The sequence below is a fragment of the Gracilinanus agilis genome, chromosome 3 (assembly GCF_016433145.1).
Source record: "Gracilinanus agilis isolate LMUSP501 chromosome 3, AgileGrace, whole genome shotgun sequence".
In the NCBI taxonomy this organism is placed as follows: domain Eukaryota; kingdom Metazoa; phylum Chordata; class Mammalia; order Didelphimorphia; family Didelphidae; genus Gracilinanus; species Gracilinanus agilis.
Genome location: NC_058132.1, coordinates 448,336,832 through 448,356,200, shown reverse-complemented (window position 1 = coordinate 448,356,200; position 19,369 = coordinate 448,336,832). Strand labels below are relative to the sequence as shown.

Genomic DNA, 19,369 nt, shown 5'->3' with positions numbered 1-19,369 from the left:
AAGCCTTGTGGTCTTTTAGCATTGAGGCTGCCAGATTCTGTGTGATTGTGACTGGTGCTCCTTGATATTTGAATTATCTCTTCCTGGCTTCTTGTATGATTTTTTCCTTTACTTGGAAGCTCTTAACTTTTGCTATTATATTCCTTGGTGTTGACTTTTCCATGTCCAGTGTAGAGGGTGATCTATGGATCCTTTCAATGTCTATATAGCCCTCTTGTTGTAGAACTTCAGGGCAATTTTGCTGAATAATTTAAGTATGGAGTCCAAGTTTCTATTAATTTCTGCCTTTTCTGGAAGACCAATGATTCTCAAATTGTCTCTTCTTGACCAGTTTTCTTGGTCTGTCACTTTCTCATTAAGATATTTCATGTTTCCTTCTATTTTATCAGTCTTTTGGCTTTGTTTTATTTGTTCTTGTTGTCTTGAGAGATCATTATGTTCTAATTTTTCAATTCTAGCCTTTAAGGACTGGTTTTCGGCTATAATCTTTTGGTTTTCGGCTATAATCTTTTGGTTTTCCTTTTCAATCTGGTCATTTCTGGTGTTCAATTTGCTTATCAGTTCATTTGATTTCTGAGCCTCACTTTTCAATTGCAAAATTCTGCCTTTTAAGCTGTTATTTTCTTGCCAGATCTCTTCCATCTTCTTCAGCATCTCATTTTTGAACTCTTCAATAGCTTGTGACCAGCTTTCATTTTCTTGGTAAGGTTTGGATATGATTACTTGTTTGTCCTCCTCTGTTGTCTGGATTTTCTCTGTGTAAAAGTTGTTGAGTGTTCCAGAGTTTTTCTTGATAATCTTTTTCTTCCCCTGGAGTTCTTGGCTTACCATCATTAGCCCCGCCCCTTTTCCATTTGTCTTCACACTTCAGGGTCTGCCTGCACTTTCTAAGCTCCCAGGGGCTTCGGTCTCCTTGTCCTTGGGGTCAGACCTCCTGGTAGACCCTGGTCTGCCTCTCTGCCCGAGGCTCCTTCAGCAGTCTTTGGGGCTGCTTCCACAGCCTCGCTCTGGTCCGCACAGGGTCCTCACTCGAGGTCCAAGCCTGGGCTGGAGATCTTTATTCAAGCCTAGGGCACTGCCTTTGCCAGCTTAGGGCACTGCCTTCACCCACGCAGAAGCTAGGGAAAGTCCGTGGGCTGGAGATCTTTATTCGCACCTGAGGCAATGCCTTCATGGGCTCCTGGAAAGTCTGTGTGTTAGAGATCTTTGTGCCGGCCTGAGGTCGTGCCTTCACCCACGTGGACACTTGGGGAAAGTCCATGCGCGCCCCCCAGCCACTTGAGGTGCCTCATCTTGCAGCACACAGGTACAAGCCCTGGGGCTGCCAGTGATTAACTGGTTACCCCAATCCTGTTTTCACTCTTGTGCATTGGCCTTGGTGTTGTGCGAGGTGTGTGGTGTGGGGGAGGGGCTTCTTCCTCCCCCGTTTTAGTGAGAGCTGTTTCACCCCTTTATAGCGTAGAGATGCCCCGATTCTGCATACCTTCAACGCTGCACCCTGTTGTGGGGTTCCTTTGTTCATCTGGGTTCGCTTTTATTTCCCCTTGAGGAGTCCTGTATGCTTCGGTCAGGAGAGATGGAGCAGCTGCTCCTTACTCTGCCGCCATCTTAACCAGAAGTCCTTGTAAGGTGAGATTTTAGCTGAGAAATGAAAGATACTAGGAACTTGGATGTGTGGAATTCATTATGACTAGTGTTGGTGCTTCTAAGATCCTCCATGTTGGCTCATGGGCCAAATGACCACAGCTTTTTTTTTTTTTAATTGGGTGTGTGTGTGTTATTTTTCATAATACCTTCCAACAGTCCAAAGAATTACTTTGGGATGTGTTGATGTAGTACATCAATTTCAGAAAAAAGTTGCATACTAAAAAATGTCTTCCATTCAAGGATTCTATGTGATACTGAGCTTAAAGACTGAGAAATCTTCTGAAATTTTGAAAGGAATTTATTGTAAAGAGTCAAGAAGAAGGGCAGCAGCAGCTGCTACTCCAGCAGCAGTGATAACAGATCAGGCCAACATGACAAAGTAAGAAACACTTAAAGCCTGTCAGCCAAATATCACAGAACAAAAATGACTCAAAATAAATAACGGAGTAATAGAACCAACACAAGAAGTGGTTAAGCAGTGCTCCAGCCCAGAGCAACATAAAGACACAGCAAGAAGGACTCATCTCACTGGGTTTCCAGGAGGGAGTGATGAACAAGCCTCAGCAAGACTCAGAAGCAAATATCATAAATGGCAGTAGAAAGAGAATGGAAGCTCAATCTAGCATTAGCAAGATAAGAGCAGAAATCAACACAATGAAAAACAGATGTGGGGAAAAAAAAAGCAACCTTGCATAATCCAGCCAGAACATAGTATCTCATGCAATCCAACCCAGATAGAAATGAAAGAAATGTAGCCCAACAGGATCCAGACTTGGCGAAATAGGCAGAACTCAACTATAAATCAGTTGAATTGAACAACTGCAAACCTCCACATAGTAGGCCAACCAGGCTACCTCTGCAGGCCACCACTGAGGTCAAGACAGCTGAGATGATCCCAAACACAGTTCAAGCACTGGCCAGTATTCCTTCTACTCAAAGAATGGGTAACCCTCAGCATAAAATAATATAATAATTAATAATAATAAAATGAAACCATAATAAGATCAAGGAAAAATAACCCTAAAATAAGCAGTAGACAAAAAAAAAAGCATGATGGCACAAAAATATCTCAACAATAGAGATGACCAAAACACAAGCTCAGAAGATGACAAACATATAAAAATTAAAATATATGACAACTTAAAGGAAAATGTGAAAGGATATCAGGCCCAAAAAGAACCCTAAGAAGAGCTCTAAGAAAAGGATTAAAAATAAATAAATAAGAAAATTTTTAAAAAGAATGATAGAAAAAACAATAACTTAGAAAAAAAGTATTAAACAGTTCCCTAAAAAAGAAAATGCTTTACATAAAACTGGAAAATAACTCCCTAATAAAAGAAGTAGAAAGTCTCAAAGAAAAAAAGGCTCTCTAAAACTTAAAATTGGACAAATGGAAACTAACAACTTCATGAACAACAGGAAAAAGTAAAATGAATTCAAAAGATTAGACATTGAAATTTGTTCAAAACGAAGAGAAGAAAATTTGAAATCCTTTACTGAAAAAAATTCTGACCCAGAAAAAAAAAGCCAGGAGAAATGATAGAAGAATCTTTGGATTACCTAAAAGTCATGATCAAAAAAAAAAAAAAGAATCTGGACAACATATTCAAAGATATTCTTGAACAAGAGAAGAATATAGAAATTGAAAGAAACTATCAATCACCTCCTGAAAGAGATCCCAAATTTATAAATCCCAGAATTATCATATCCAAATTCCAGAAATCCCAAGTCAAAGAGAAAAATATCATAAGCAGCCAGAAAAAAATTCAAGTGTTGTGGAACGATAGTTAAAAATTACACAGGTCCTAGCAGCTTCTGAAAGAACTAAAAGGTAGGAGATATATTATTCCACAAAAATGAAGGATCTATGCCTACAACAAAAAATCACTTACCCTGTAAAACTGAACTTAATACTCTAGGGAAAGAAATGGATATTTTTTAATGGACTAGAAGAATTCTAGGCAATCATGAAAAAGAAAAAACAGATATAAAAAGAAAATGATCATTTATCAAATGTGACACTCAAAATATGCATAAAAAGACACATAGGAAAAAAAAATCAAGAGAATCCTCGAGGTTAAACTAATTATATCCCTGCACAGGAAAGTGGTAAGTATGATGCCTAGGATTTCTAATATACAAGAGATACTTAAAATACTTAATATATTTAAAGCACTTTAAGGTAATAAAGGGAAATAATGGGGTTAAACTGAATATTTTATTAGTAAGAAGGAGACAACAAAGATGCTTAAGATGTCTATAACACTTGAAGTACCTAAGGAACCTAAAGTAACATACTGAAGATACTTAACAACTTTATGAATATTAATGATGAATATGAGCATATATAGACAGAAAGCAGGCAATAAGTTGAATATAATGGTATATATATATTTTTAAATCAAGGGATGAGAAAGAGGAATACACTATAAAAAGAGAAAAGGAGAGAAAGTTGAGGATAAAATTTTCACATAAGAAGTCATAACTAAATCAGTACAGTGAAAAGAAAGATGAGGGAGTAGTGGGCAATACCTAAACCCTACTCTCATCAGAATTGGTACGAAGAGGGAATTAAAATCACCTCTCAGTGAGAAATAGTAATCTATCTTACCCAAAAGGGAAATAAAGGCAGGGGGCAGCTGGGTAGCTAAGTGGATAGAAAGCCAGGCCTAGAGATGGGAGGTCTTAGGTTCAAATCTGGCCTCAGACACTTCCTAGCTGTGTGACCCTGGGCAAGTTACTTAATCACCATTGTCTAGCCATTACCACTCTTCTGCTTTGGAACCAATACACAGTACTGATTCTAAGATGGAAGGTAGGGGTTTTTAAAAAAGGAGAAATAAGAAGGAGAGGTGGGACAAAAAAAGGAGCATTGGCAAAGAAAAGGGAAAGAGAACTCTGGAAGGCTATAAACAGAAGCAAAACATTTGTGAACAGGTAAAGGCTAAAAGGAGAGAACGATAAACAGAGGGAATGGAGTGATCAGAGATAGGATCTATCTGTATGAAAACATTTTTAAGCAGCTTTGTGTGTGTGTGTGTGTGTGTGTGTGTGTGTGTGTGTGTGTGTGTGTGGTGGTAGAGTTGGAAACTGAGTGTCCTTCAGTTAAAAAATGGGCTGACTGACCTGTGACATATAGTTTTGATGGAAGACTATTGTACCAAAAGAAATGATGAACAATATGAATTTAGAAAAATCCTGGAAGTATTTATATGGCTGATGCAATATGAAGTGAGCAAAACCAGAAGAGTGTATACATTAACAGAAATATTTCATGATGGTCAACTTCGAGAGATTTAACTATTATCAGCAAAATAAGGTTGCAAGATAATCTCAAGGGACTCATGATAAAAAGAAAAAAAAAATTATCCATCTCCAGAAAAACAACTATTGGAATCTGATTGCAGATCAAAAACCACCATCCTCCAGGTCCTTTCCTTGATGAGATTTTTATTGCATATATCAGGAGATGGAGACTACAGAAATGTGTATTGATTCACACTTTTTACTGTTGGGGGTGGGGTGAGAGGAAGAGAAAATCTGAATTGCAAAATATCAGGAAACAATTGTCAAAATTTTTCTACCTACAAAAGACTTCCTGCCCTTTGATCCAGCCATACACTGCTTGGTTTGTACTCCAAAGAGATACTAAGGAAAAAGACTCCTACAAAAATATTAATAGCTGTGCTCTTTGTGGTAGCAAAAAAAATGGAAAATGATGGGGTGTCCATTGATTGGGGAATGGGTGAATAAATTGTGGTATTCGATGGTGATGGAATACTATTGTGCTGAAAGGAATAATGAACTGGAGGAATTCCATGTGAACTGGAAGGACCTCCAGGAATTGATGCAGAGCAAAAGGAGCAGAACCACACAGAGATACTGTGGCATAATCAAATGTAATAAACTTTTCTACCAGCTGCAATAGAGAAGAACTTATGAGAAAGAACACTATCAACATCCAGAGAAAGAACTGTGGGAACAGAAATGAAGAGGAAAAGCATATGATCAATCATGTGGTTTGATGGTGATATGATTGGAGTTCTGGCATTTGGTTTTGATCACTCTATTGCCAATATGAATAACATGGAAGTAGTTTTTAAACAATAATACATGCATAACCTAGTGGAATTGCTTGTCAGCTCTAGGAAAGGGGAGGGAAGAGGGATGGAAAAAATCATGAATCATGCAACCATGGGAAAATATTCTAAATAAATAAATATGTCTACATATAATTGAAAAAAATTCAATAAAACAAAAACAGTCAAAAGGAGGTCTTTCATGGGTGTTTGAAAGACATATATTTCACAAGTATTCTGAAGCAAAAATTCACAACTCTGAACCCAAGTAAAACTTTTTTTTGAATAAAATAATAGTCAGTTTTAGTTTTAGTTTTAGTTTTGAGACTTCATGTTAAGGGGAAAAAATTCCCAATTCTACTTGTGACATATATTTTTTTAAAGTATGTTAATATACTTAAATGTCTCTTTGATGACTGAGGTTCTTATTATAGCCTCCAAGGATCAGGAATAAATGAAGTTTGAAATAGTTTCAGGAAACTTAAGGATCTGGGATGAATGATGTTAACTTTGGAATATTACTAGAAACTTTATTAAATTAAAAAATAAATCCAAAAAATAAGCTTCTTTATATGTAGTCCCTTTTCTCACTGAAAGAAAAATGTATTTAAGTTATGATTTTTTGAGGCTTTTGGTAGAATTCTAGCTAAGGCTTATTTTATGTAATTTGTTAAGAACAAACACATCTCCTAAGTGTAACATAAATCTCATATTGGAATTGTTTAGACTAAAAACTAAAATAATACAAAATTAGTTCAAATAATCTATAAATTTTATCAGCACATTCCTGGATTATTGGAATGAAAAGAGCTTCTCATTATTCCTCATTATGAAAAAGCAATATTTAAGTCTTGATTGGAAAATGACTCATGTAGTTTAGGACAAAAATTACTAGTTTTCAACGAATTTGGACATTTAAAATTATACGCCTAGATTGTCAAAATTGAATCAAGCCTAATCTACTATTTACTTTCCTTTTCTTTTAAAAACACTTTAAAGTAGCCTAAAAAGATGATGATGATGTATTTGAGACTTTCTAAATGACATGAGAAAAGATATATCAACTGTTAATTATTAAATATTAAGAATAGCAAAGTTCTAGGAATTTTTGAAATAAAAATTAAACAAGAAAAAGAGAATATTTATAGTAATTTTACCCTATTGACTGGTGCCTCAGTTAGTTAAGGAGATTCCAAAAGATTTCCTCTATCATTTCCTCTATCAAATCAGACTTTTCTCAGTAGCAAATGGTATTAGAAGTTGACTAAGAAGGTCACATAGACAGTAGATGAAAGAAGTAGGATTTGAATCCAATTCTTCCTTACCCTGTGGTTTAATTTCTTCACTATCATGCTATGTCTTGATATAAATATTCAAGAAGATAAGAATTTAAAGTGATATAATATGGAACATGAGGAATAATTTAAAATTTTCTAGACATACTCAAAATAATGACCACATATATTATATTTTAAATTTTATTTTTCCATTTGAAGTTTAATGAATATACTAGAAGAAAATGAAAGATTATATGTCAACCTATGATTCAATTAAATACAATTTGATTTTTAAAAGCATGTAAATAAATTCAACATTACTTTCAAAGCTATCTTTCTTGTCTATTTTCCTCTGAACTTCCTTCTCTTCCCTTTTATGCATTTTTTTCATTCTTTAATCATCCTCTTTTGTTTCTTTTCTTTTCTGTTTTGTGTGTGTGTGTGTGTGTGAAACTATCACGAAGAATGTTAAAGATGAAATTAATCATTATTCAAGATCCAATTCAGTTCTTCATCCTCTCTCATTTAAATTAATTCAATGACATTGTTTACTGCCTTGCTTCTTGAGTCTTCTCCATTCCACCATCTACAACACCCAAATTGATATTACAAAGTCACAAATCTGACAATATTATTTCCTTTCTATAAAATCCTTAGCTCCTCCCTCCACCTGGGATGATTCTTAGTCCAACATTTAAAGCCAATTCCTAATCTACCTCATACATATCTTTCTAGTATTATTTCTTATTTTTCACTTTCATTGACTATCGGTTCTAATGTAAGTGGTCTTCCACATGTTTCCTGGGCATGGCATTTCCATTTCCCATGATCTATTATACCATATCGAGAATGAACTCATTGCTCCAATCTTCCTTTATAGAATCTCTTGTTGTTATTGTTGCTCAGTTATGTTTGACTAAGTGACCTCATGGACTTTGTCTATGGAATCTTAGCAAAAGATAGTGGAATGTTTTGACATTTCCTTCTTCGAAGTGTCCCCATTTTATAGATAAGGAACTGAGGCAAATTGTGGTTAAAATTGCCCAGGATCAAACATCAAGTAAGTTTCTGAGTCCAGATTTGAATACATATTTCCTGACTCCACGCTTAGTGCTCTACTCACTATACTACTGTACCGGCCCCTTTAGGATCTCTGTCTTTCTTCAAAGCATAATCCAGATATTTTTTCCTATGCAATGCCTTTCTTGGTCTCTTGAGTTGATATTCTTTCTGTCTCATAACTATTTTGTACATATTTAGCATTTAATTATTTGGGTTCATATGTTATCCAACATCCTAGGAGAATGTATTCTCACTGAGGTCAATGACTATTTAATTTGAAATTATTTAGACCACAATACCAAATTCTAGTCATTTGCAATCCATGCTGCAGCCAATTTGGCATGTCCTCCTGCTGGAACTTGGACTCTTCCCTTCCAACAGTTATGAGGTAGATTAGGAATTGGCTTTAAATGTTGGACTAAGAAACAGGAAATTCCCTTTCCCGATTGTGAACTTTCACTTCATTTTGCCCTAGAATCTCATTGCATTTCTCAACCATTTCCATAAAATATTTGTATATATACACATATGTATATACATGCATATTATATCTGTATATATATGCACATACACACACACACACACACATATATATATATATATATATATAAATATATAACCTTACTCTAAACCCCTTTTAAACTACATTTCCTCCTTGTGTATTGTATTCTTATCACAGAATAGAAACTCTTTAAGGGAAGGGACCAATTTGCCTTTGTAATCCCAGTGCCTAGCACATAGTAAGCAGTTAATACATTTTTTTCTTGTAAAGCACTCATTTATTACACCCTAACACAGTGCATTGCATTAAGTATGTCTAGTAAATACCTATTGAATTTAAAATGATTCATGACCTACAGCTAGTTTTTCATCCATTTCCTCCATTAGTATCCTTTCTTTGCTTTAGTATAATAAGAAATTTAAAGATTATCAAATTATTTGATTTATTTCTATGAAGTAACATTATTTCCAAAGTCATTTATTTAGAAATTATTTTAGACAAAGTATTCAGAATTTCAGTGTAAATAAAAAATATTCGGAGTTCTTAAGGAATTTCTCATTTTGTAGATAACAGAAAAGGCAATGGGAAGTCACATTGTAATTTTGGAATACAATAACAGATCTAGAATTAGAAAGAATCCCAAGAGTCAACTGATGTAACTTCCTTAATTTCTGTTATGAAACTGATAAGTCATGGAAGTAAAGTGACTAGCTACAGGTCACACAGGTAGTAAGCATCAAAGATTAGATGTGTACCCAAGTTAGCATTTTTTCCACCCATACCACAAATTAGAACAATTTAACTAACCTATTTGATAACCTTAACATGAAAGGGATAATTGGTGGCATTCATGAAAAGTTAACCTGAGCAGGGCTTTGGTGATTCATCTGTGTTTCCTTGCCTTGTTCTTGCCATATAATCAGTCCCCCTCATTTTCATTACACACACACACACACACACACACACACAAACACACACACACACCCCATTCATTCAGGCAAACACATTTTTGTTTCTTCATTTTTTTTATATAACCAGTCATGCCCTTTTATGTGTGTATGTGTGCTCAATAAATTTTTGTTAAGTAAATTAAATAACCCTTCTTTATGTGAGTATATTATGTTTTCCTACTTGGGATCCAATTTTCTTGAAGGCATAATTAATATGCTATTCTCATGTAAAATCCCTAGAGAACCTAGAATAACCTTACATGTGCTAAGCACTGAAACATCAGTTGAATGATTTAATATTTTGCATGTTGTCTTCACAAACTAAAACATAAACCTTGTCATTGAAGGACTTTCAATTGATAAGTTGCATTTTAATAATTTTGACAATTAGATTTTTAAAAAATTCTAAAGTGATAAATAACATACACACATTACATTTGTATTTATGTATATATGTGTGTGTGTATATGTATACATGTGGTCTGGCTTTACATAGTCTTTCTTTCTGAAGAACAATACCCATAAGCATACATACAGTAAAGAAGGATTATTTGGGGAATTTTAAAATTAGAGCAAACAGAAACTTTTATCCTGATCCTGATTAATAATTGATGCTGAAAAAGAAAACCAGTTACAACTCCATGCTCTTCTAGAAAGTTATCTTATATCTCTTCAATTCACAAAGTCTGTATGCAATATTAATCTAGATCAGTGATGGTGAACCTATACCATGGGTTCCAAAGACGGCACACAGAGTGCTCTTTGTGGGCATGTGGCTGCCCTCCCCATTCACCCCTCCCCAGAGTTTATTACTAGCAAGACAGAGGGACTCCCACCACACCTGATGACATTTTTTCACATCACCCACCCCTTTGTTCAGTGGCCTAATGGCAGCACACAGAGGGTAAAGTGGGAAGCTCACAGGTGTCAGAGCTGGAGGGGAGCAGAGCACTCAGGCTGCTCCACACCCCTTCTTTACACTTGTGGAGGTCATTCCTCACTTCACTTACCATATGCTCAGCAGCCCAATGTGACTGCTTTCTCCCTCCCCTGTGTGGGGGTAATGGGGGAAGGGGCAGGGCATGGCATGCAGTCTGGGGGGTGGGATGTGGACAGGGCTCAGCACTCCATGTCTAAAAGCTTTGCCATCAGTGATCTAGATATTACACAATAAAATAGAGGAAAAGAGATTAGTTTTTAATTATATTACCAGAGTACACATCATTAAATGGACCAAAGGCTAGAAAAGAGGCAGCAGGCTCAGCAATATACAGAATAAAATAGCTGAGCAACAGTTTTCAATCCATAGTGCTGCACCTCCTACCCTCATGCTAATTTCCTTTCCAAAGCTCAGAAAAAAAAACACACTTTAATGCTCTGTTAATGAATCATCAGTATGCCTTTCAAGTTTTAAATAATAAGTACAAAGCCCTCAGCATTTCTGGATTAGGACTGTTTATTTCTTTTCACAGAAGCTACTATAAGTTTTATCAATTCTTTACTCCAACTACATTGTTAAAAAGCAACATTATAATTGTTTCGTTCATATACATGAATGTATACCCACAAATCTGGTTTTGAATAACTTTTTGAAATAATCAGTTTGCTATACATACTATCAAATATTGCAAAGAAAAAATACACAATTAAAAATAATAATTGGCATTGTTCATCAAGATATGACATAGGAGAGAAGTTTAGTTAATAGATGAAAAATTGTTTTGGAAATTTAAAAAAATTATATACTAATAGTAGATATTATTTTAATTACACAAAATTTATAAAGTTTTAAAATCTGATATTTATATTTAAAATTTAAGAAATTGCATGCCATCAGTGGAGGTTTCTTAAGTTTACTGTACACTTTCTAAAGGAACTCGATTCTTTACAATGATTTTGTGGATAGTTTCATGAAGACCATGAAAGATTCTAAGGTCCAATTTAATTTACAAATTCAATGTTTAAAACTTTCATTTTCTATTTAATAGTTAACATCCATGGTATAACAGACAGAAAACTGTAAACAAGCAACAGTATATTTATTGTCAAAGAATTAAGTGCTATGTATATGATTCTGGAAAGTGTAGGGACTCTCTCTTTTTCCTTATCTATAAAAAATGTTTTGACCAGATAATCATAGTTTGCTTTTCTTTCTAAATCATATATAAAGTATATTTTGTGGGGTTATTGTTGTCAGCTCCATAATGGTATCCATACTGAGGTAAAATGCATATGTATATATTGAAATATGCATAAGATTTATGACAGAAATAAGGAATAGAGTATATGAAAATCCATAGGTAGAAATAAGAGGCATAGAAATTGAGTAAACATGTAGAGATATAAGAGGAGAAAAAGACAGTAGACATGAACCAGATAATTTTGCATTGATCTAATCCATTGTCTCTCTAGATATATATGCAGGGTTTAATAAAAAAAATAATTAAATTTAAAAAATTTAAAAAGGCCTTATTTAAAAAAATCAAGGTAGTATCTCAGAAAAAATTAAAAATAAATAATTATAAAGGATAGGGATAGCTAAATTTAATTGTGTGAAATAAATAGAACAGTATATATTTATTTATATATGGCTTTATGGCTTCCTGAATGTTTCACATACATTTTCTCTTTTGAGTCTTTTAAGAACCCAGTAAGATTGATGGCAGAAGTATTACTATGCCCATTTCAAAGATAAGAAAACAAACTTATACAGGTTAAGCCATTTAGCCAAAGTCAAAGAATTTATGTCATAACTGAGATTCAAACTTTAGACTTCTGACAGATTCCAGTACTCTTTGTAAGAGTTTTTTCATAATTTTATTTTATCATAATTATTGACACTAGTCATAGATGTCATCAATATTCTATAATGAAATATATTGTACTTCTTTGGGTTTTGCTTTTCCTTATGAGAAAATTATGAGGCTTCTTTTTCAGGATCCTACTATGAAGGTCCCTATCTGTTGAATTATTCCAGCCTCACAAAACCTAGCACTATGCCGTGTTTGTAGTAAGCACTTAATAAGTGGTTGATGAAATAAGCATATACTGGAATTTTGTAGCTAGTAAGAATATACAATATCTGTTTGAACAAAATGATCAGTGAAAAACAGAAAGAGAAAAATGTAACTGTACAATAATTATACAACTATTTAACAAGACGTGAAAATAAGGATTTGATGGATATGTGAATATGAATTGTCTATGTTTGTATGGCTCATTGTATAATAATGCTTTACATTAAATACTATAGTTATCATCAAATTATTGTGACAGTTTTCATTTAATACACATTTAACTTCTTAAAAGGTGTTTAATTTTTATCTTTAACAGCTACTTTAACGAAATTTTGTTCAGCAAAATATGCTAGCTCAGTCCAGATAATATAAATACTAATTAAATATAAGTTTAAGAGCTTAGTTTCCTATTAATCCTAGTATACCTTCCAATGAGCACAATTTAATCTTCCCATAAAGGGAGCTTCTTGATAAAACTGATAGTTTTATTAGTTTTTTCACTGATTAATTTCTTATCAGTATAAATGAAAACAATTCATAGTTATTGATATAGGGCTTGGTCCTAGGGAACCAATTTTTGTGTATATGAGGGAAAGGATACTTATCAATGAATATAATGAAGAGAAAAAAATAAGATTTTGTCATCTTCTTAGTTGAGATCCAAAATTATATGGACATGTTAATGGTAATGGCAGATTAACAACTTCCAAAATAATTCAAAACTACAGTTTGTTAAAAGCATTTAAATATCACCTGAAGTCTCCTCTAAATACTTATGCCATCTCCTCAAAGGAAGAAACTACCATATACAAAAATCACTGTAAACAATTCTAAACAGAAGCTCTCATTCCTCTCATGTTATGGTGAGTTGATCTTTACTTCCATATCTAAATTTAATTTACTCTAAAACCTCATGGTATGCTTATATGACCATTCATCAGGACTTTGAGACAAAGTCGACAACATTATACTGTAATTTGACTCAAAAAGTACATCATAACTATAATTGTCCTATTAAACACCTTAATTACAAGAGTAAAAAAGCCTTAGAGCAAGACTTGCCTCACTTTTATATTTGTATCTGTAGGTATAGGATCTAGAACATAATAGGTGCTTAATGAATTTTTATTATTTTTGATGCATAAGAAATTTGATTCTATTACAATTATTTGATTGGAACTTTTAATTAAACATTTACTTTTTGTTTATACCCACAGGATTACTAAAGAGCAAGTTATCCCAGATTACATGCTATAAAACTTATAAGTCATTATAAATATATATTCAAATATCCAGGGTATGAAATTTTTAAGACCTTAAAATTTACTCTCTTCTCCATTTGCTTTTCCTATTTGTCAAGAATACATTACTGTAAAAATTCAGTCTTAAAATAAAAATATACTAATTTGTCAAGGAAATTTGTTTCATTAAAATAACACAATTTTTTTCTTATTTATAGAATTTTACATATTCAAAAGAGAAATTAAAGAAAAGTTTTCTTTTCAATTTACATAAAAATGTACTTATCCTCTGAAGTTTAAAATAGACCAGATGATGCAGAGTACCAGGCCTGGAGTCAGGAAGACCTGAATTCAAATCTTATCTTAGACATTTACTACCTATTTGACCCTTAAGTTTGTCACTTAACCCTGTTTGTCTTAGTTTCCTCATCTATGAAATCATGTGCAGAAGAAAATGACAAATTACTCCAGGACCTTTCCCAAGAAAACCACAAAAGGGGTCATAAAGAGTTGAACATGTCTGAAAAATGACTGAAAAATGACTTAAAAGGCAAGCAAGCACTTGTTACCTGACTGACAAAATTCTAGTCAGTGTCAACAAACACTGACCATAAAATGAAATAACAGATTTTATTTCCTTGGTATTGATTGGATAAGGACACACAAGCTTGTCATCATTGTTTTAAAGAGAAAAATGAAGTTTCTAGATTGCTTTAACCAGGAAGTACTCATCACATGGGGCAGATGAAGAACAGTGACAGCAGAAATGAAATGATCTGGAATGGTAGTAATCTTAGAAGTGACAATAGTAAACTTCAGGAGCAGTGAATGACAAACAAGAAAAAAAACCTTAGATGACACAGGTAGTTCATAATTCCATTAGCCATTGGTTTGATAGAAATTTAAAATATTTTTAAACTGTCTTCTTTAGCAGGTAGCATGGTGTAAGAGAAAGAAAAATAAATTCAGATTTTTTTTGAGTCTAAGTTTTATCACTTAAAAAGTTGTGCATCCTTAGTTGTTTCTTCATCCATTGAAAAGAGTTAATAAAGTTTGCATTATGGAATAGTAGTGTATGAGATAGTATGTATAGATAGGATAGAAAATTGGCCTGTATTTTATTGAGGTGGAGAACTCCTAGGTGAAGATATTTCTCCAACTAATATAGGACTATAACTTCATTTCAACTTATAATCTTAAAGAGTAAGAAGAACTCAGACCGTAAGTACTTTTTCCACAATGTCATAACCAGTATTTGTCAGGGGTAGGAGTTGAACCCTGGCTATATCCATGACACCATGCTGCTTCCTAAAATATGTTACTATGAACATATAGGAGCTAGAGACTTTTACCCTAGAATCCTGGGAAATAAGGACTTCTCTCATTGACTTATGATATTCATTTGATGGATATTGTCCTAATCAGAGATCCTAAGAAGTTTTATTATAGAAAACAATTATAATATTCATCCACATCTGCAGTAATGATGTCTTTCATAGTAAGCAGTTCAGCTTAATGGCCCTTCGAATCTCTCATTTTTAAATACTAAAACAAATTACAACACTAAATTTTCCAATAAGGCTGGCCTATTATCTAAATATTCGTGTTAATATTCTTCTCTTTATGAATACAAGGATTTATGATTTTATCATTGTAGGCGGCATGATTTTTTTCAACCAGTGAAGACCCAAATGCATCTATGATTTAGTAGATAAATTCAAGGAAGATGTTTGATTAAGGCAGTTAGAGGTTAAGTATTAATATATTACTCATAGCCACTAGAAGAATCTGAGGTGACTTCCTAAGTTCCTCTCGTTTTTAAATTCAACACTACATCCACTATATTCTTTAAACTCTATTAGCCTGTAGATTACTTTAATATCATGAGTATATTTTAAAATAGCTTATATACATATAGAAGGTAAAAGGGCTTGTAGAGATATTTCTTATAACTGCCAATATGTTGACCCTAAAAAAACAGCCAAATGTATGATCTTGAGACTATATCTTGTGTAATACAGTATTCATTTTTGCTAACTTAAAAAATTTACAATATCATCATTAGAAATGTAATTCTAAAGGATTCTTGGTCCTATCGTCATAAGAGTATCTTTCCATTTTTAGCCATTCTACCAGAGCAAAAGTACAATCCTAACATAAGGTATTTGAGCTGATGTTTATATCTTTTCCAACTAGTTTAAGTCATGGATTCCACTGATGAGTAACCTACTTACAATAAACTACCAAGTCAATTGTTTAGATTTTAATGAGCAATTGATTCATAATAACATATTTAGTGAAAGGGTCAGTTTAATATTTTGGTCTAGTTCCAGGTGAGCCAACTTAACGATTCATTAAATAGCCTGAGAACAAAAGAAATGGAAAGAATTTTTAAAAATTCTCTAAACAGAGTGTCAACCCAGCTGGTTACTTCAATTAATTCTGTAAAGAAAATAATTAAATTAGATACTTTTTAATATATATGTATATGTATGCATATATATGAAAAATGAAGCTCCTTATATGTATATTTTTCAATTGAATATTTTATTGTGCAGATATAGCCTACAAATTACATTATTCCTAGATAAAAAGTGAAATTTCATCTTCAGGACTATACAGTCTAGTGTAATAATTGAGCAAATAGATGCAAGGAGCCTCACATTATTATAATGTATGCTTATGAATTAACTCTGTTATATCATGGGTTTTGTATCTGTGTCAACTGAATAATCTTTTTAAAAATGATATGGAAGAATCTGGCTTCTTGGAGGGTAAAATATTAATACTACCTAAATCAAGGATCCATGTCTAAGTGGAATATCAGGTAATGAATAAAGTGCTGATGCAATATAAGCCATGTAATTACTCTCTTAATTAGGTGAACAGATTTAGAAGGTTCCCCTACTTCAGTTTTAGAAAAAAAATGATTATACTTTTATAAAAGAGGGTCAGATTGATTTATGCTGCCCTTATAGAAAGGAGATCACAACACACATTACAGATAGAAAGTTCAGATACTTATTATAAGCAAAATTTAGTCTTTAGCATTGGTAAGGTTTGCTTTGAAGCTACCATACCACTAAAAACAATGAGGTTGTTCATGATTTTGTCAATATCATTGCAGGTGCTGAACTACAGAAGAGAAAAAGAATCTAGTCATTGATTTATAGAGCAAAAATTTTGAGATACTTAAGAAAAATGTATAATTATATTTTAAGTGACTTTATGTGTGTATTAGTCAAAAACAGATTTAAATTAAATGAATTAAATTATTTTATTAAGGGGCTATCAAGAGAGAATTTCAAATTGATGATTTTCATATCTGAAAATTCAGTGGCACATGAAAAAAACCAAATTACTAGCAGTAACTAAGTTACGCCCATGAATTCCAACATTAATCATGTCAATGTATATATAGTTGTTTATTATAATAAATCAAAATTTCATTTTATGATTTTACTCTGATGATTACATTATTCTTTTAAAAATTTTGTATTCTTGTATCTTTTATAAAAATAGATAAATTAACTGAGTTTAAATTCTGGTAAATAAAGTCAAGTAATTAATGAAAATATAAAATTTGAAGCTCTGTGAGGCAAGTACCTGAGAGAACTAAGAGTTTGATTTTTTTTTCTTTAACCATTATAGTGCTTGAAAGTAGTTTCTGTTTATTTCACAAGAAATCTTTGAAATCTATCTGTGACTTCATGCTGTAAAAAGCTAGTGGTTTTACATAAAATGAATAAAGTGTGTTGAAGAATAGCTTCCACTAGAAGAAAATCTCAACCATTTCCCTCAGTTGAACTTTGAATATTAAACAGTTTTGGTTTTAGTAAATATAGGTTACATGCAGCATGATTTGCATGTTGTGTGTGCTTGATTTTTTGATAAACTTAATCATAGATCTATTATGATAATACTCTTTTATGATAACTTTCAAGTTAAAAATTGGCACATGATTTTATTATATCCTGTCTTCAACTAGATCCCCAATCAATACAGCAAATATCCTACATGCAATATTTTGATATTATGATGGTCATATAACTAATAAGATCAGCAAATGGTATAATAAAGCCCATGAAAAGCTCTTAAACCTAAATTAAAGTATTTTACTTTACATAACTTTATGAAGTTCATGTAGGATTGTTACTTAAAATTTAACATACTAAGACTAAGATTGCCTTATAGGAGGTGAAAAAGCAAGGTTCACACATGTACTATAAGTTGATGTAGAAAATATCCCTTGCGTGAAACATTTGATCACATCTTAAATCAATATATCCTTTCTTTCTTATTAAAGACAGACAAAAAATGGAGTAGAAAAGTGCATGTCATTATTAACTTCTATTTTCAATCAGGGTGGGGAAAAGTGTATAAAAACTTTCATCAATTGCTAACTGGAGAATCCTTGAGAATGTATGGGGGTGGTTCTTAACAGTGTACTTGAAAACATGGAACTGAACTAGGCACACATGTTTAAATTGATGATAAAACTGATATATTTGAAATACATTAAATTGCATTTTAATTATTAATCTGACTTGCAAAACTAATGTGGGATGAGATGTGAATCAAATTTCACTTCTTCAAAATTAATGAGATTAATTATAGATAATGATTTCCTCAAGATTAAAAAATGGGATTTTAAACCTGTTGTGGAGGAGGGCAGGAGAAGAAATTTAAAAAAAAACTGTTTAACTTTAACTCATGTAAAAATAGAGCATAGAAATATTAGTTACAAACAATGTATTTTCTGTTTTTTTCCCACATTTATGCTCCAAATGAGTACAGACCAGGAAATAGCACTTTTGGAACAAATACTGACTTTTATTTGGATCTTGATTATTATAAAGAATAGTTTAAGTCTTTGAGTTACCTGTAACATACCTTTCTCTCCCTCAACAAATGAGAAAATTAAAAATTCTCTTAAATAGTAACGGATACTTGACAAGTTTTATACAACTATTTATTAATGACATAAGAAATAGAAAGCACACATGTTCATTTTTCTTCAAATGCATAATTAGAAATCCCCTAATAAAGATGTTTCTACTGTTTCACTTCATTTTGGATTTGAAATAGAAGAAAAGATTTAAATTCCCATATTGCTCTTTCAATCATCTTATTACCACTTTCCAAACTCTATTCAACACCAAACTTATTACTTTGAAATACCCGATATCATACTAATCAGAAAAAGATGCCTAAAGACAAACTGAGAATTGTTTCCACTTTATAAAATACAGCAAAGGAGACATACCATATCACCTCCACCTAAAAAGTCACCAATATAGAAAAAAAGTCAGAAGTTACAAATATTGATCCCTGTTTATATCTTCAAATCAACCTTCCATACTGAGCAAAGGACTTTTAGAAAGCCTACTTTTTAAAGGTTAACCTGGGTGAATGGATAACTATGTTCTTGACAGGGAGAGGAAAATCTCACATTTTCACAAAAGCAGTTTCTCTCCCTAAAGTAAGTGGCTACAGAATTCCTCTTCCTGAATAGGAAAGAAAGAAAGAAAGAAAGAAAGAAAGAAAGAAAGAAAGAAAGAAAGAAAGAAAGAAAGAAAGAAAGAAAGAAAGAA

At 32.7% G+C, this 19,369-nt stretch overlaps 1 protein-coding gene across 1 annotated transcript in view; it reads right to left on the bottom strand.

Moving 5' to 3' along the window:
• Positions 1-19,369, bottom strand: part of EPHA6 (EPH receptor A6) — a 1,373,534-nt gene that overhangs the window by 1,352,883 nt on the left and 1,282 nt on the right. The window lies entirely within an intron of this gene.